The sequence below is a fragment of the Desmodus rotundus genome, chromosome 10 (genome assembly GCF_022682495.2).
Source record: "Desmodus rotundus isolate HL8 chromosome 10, HLdesRot8A.1, whole genome shotgun sequence".
NCBI classification, from domain to species: Eukaryota; Metazoa; Chordata; class Mammalia; order Chiroptera; family Phyllostomidae; genus Desmodus; species Desmodus rotundus.
The window spans coordinates 55,061,419-55,063,351 of NC_071396.1; the positions used below are offsets into that span (position 1 = coordinate 55,061,419).

General features: G+C 40.6%; 1 pseudogene; it reads right to left on the reverse strand.

Moving 5' to 3' along the window:
* Positions 1-675: 675 nt before the first annotated feature.
* On the reverse strand, positions 676-773 carry LOC112318212 (U6 spliceosomal RNA; annotated as a pseudogene).
* Between the last annotated feature and the right edge of the window lie 1,160 nt (positions 774-1,933).

The window sequence follows — 1,933 nt, forward strand, 5'->3', positions numbered from 1 at the left end:
AGTGACCTTCTAGGTCTCTCTTTATGGCCCTTCCTTTGAAGTCTATTTTGTCTGATATGAGTATTGCTACCCGTGCCTTTTTTTTTCCTGTTCATTTGCTTGGAAAATTTATTTCTAGCCCTTCACTTTCAGTCTGTGTAAGTCTTTTGTCCTGAGATGGGTCTCTTGTAGGCAGCATATGTGTGGGTCATGTTTTCTTATCCATTCAGCTATTCTATGTCTTTTGATTGGAGCATTTAATCCATTTTCATTTAAGGTTATTATCGATAGGTAGTTATTCATTGCCAGTTTTTCCTACCTGTGTTCCTCTCTCTTTCTCTTTTCCTTCCTTTCCTTAAAGCAGTCCCTTTAGCATCTCTTGCAGACCTGGTTTGGTGGAAGTGTATTCTTTTAGACTTCTTTTGTCTGGGAAACTCCTTATTTGGCCTTCTATCTTGATTGAGAGCCTTGCTGGGTAAAGTATTCTTCGTTGCAGGCCTCTGGTTCTCATTACTTGGAATATTTTTTGCCATTCTCTTCTGGCTTGGAGCGTTTCCATTGAGAAGTCAGTTGCTAACCTTATTGGGGCTCCCTTGTATGTTACTTTCTGTTTCTCCCTTGCTGCCTTTAAGATCCTCTCTTTGTCTTGGAAATTTGCCATTTTAATTATGATGTGTCTTGCAGTGGGCCTCTTTTAAAAATATGGAATCCTTCACAAATTTGGGTGTCATCCTTGCACAGGCGCCATGCTATTCTTCTCTGTATTTTAGAAAATGTGCTGCCGAAGCAAGCACAGATTTGTGTAATTATTAAGGAACTGGAAAGAGGTGAGCCTGAATTGAGAGGATGTTTGAGAAACCTTGTAAGTGGTAGTTACTCCCCTACCCCACCTCACACTAGGGCCCCTCCACCCCTTCTCACACCCATCGACCCATTTCCTCACTCTGTGAAGCTAAGAGCTTCACTTGCTGGGGAAATTGAACCAGGGAACCTTGAGACTTGTACCAGACTGCATGACCACAATTTTCAGTAATACTTATTTGTATATGTTGATTTGTTTGCACAGCTTTTGATTGTAATGCTAAACAGATGAATCATACATATTTTTTTTTTACTATATGGCTATGAATACAAATATCCTAAGGTTTAAAGTATTAGTTTATAATTTTGTACTAGCGGCAAGTTTTCTCTGAAGCAACTATTAGAGGTTCCTCTCATTTCAAAGCTTTCCCCAACAGTATCACTTACCTCTTGGGGTTGTTATGGGTATTAAATGAGAGAATGTGAACAAGTCTAGGTGAAGTACATAGTGAATATTACACAATTACTTGGCTCCATTCTTTTTTCTTTCAAATCTCCTTCCTGCTCTCATCTAATGGACATCTTTTTTCATGCACCCAATATTCATTCCCCCATTTCTATAGGATTAGTACCTTACTTTTTAGTGGATAACTCTGTACTTAATCACTAAGACCTGTGGGTTGGAAAGAGCTGACCTTACTGTGCCACCTCCAAAAGGTGGGGATGAGACTTAAATCTAACCCATGCCTCAAGGGTCACAGGAAATTTTTATTGAGCTATATATAGCACAATAGTCTTGCTGATCAGAACCAATACATAGGGCTTATGAGTATGTTGAGGAAGAAAAGACCTTCCCACAGGGACTGCTGGGCAGTGAGAGGTAAGCCTGGAGCCATTGGTGGCCAGCGTGACTGATATCAGGTGGCCAGCTTGCCTGAAAGTGAAGCCAACATGAAGAGCAGCAGAGACAAGGCTTCACTGAGTTCAGACAATGGCAGGGAGTACTTTCGTTCAGCTGTGCCTGAACTTTCTCAGTTATGCTGGCCAACAAATCTCCTCCAATTTTCCTAAGGTTGGATTGAGAGATTGGTACTTCCAAGTATAAGCCTATAACCCAATCACATTATTGTATTCATTCCATTCTTTCAAGATG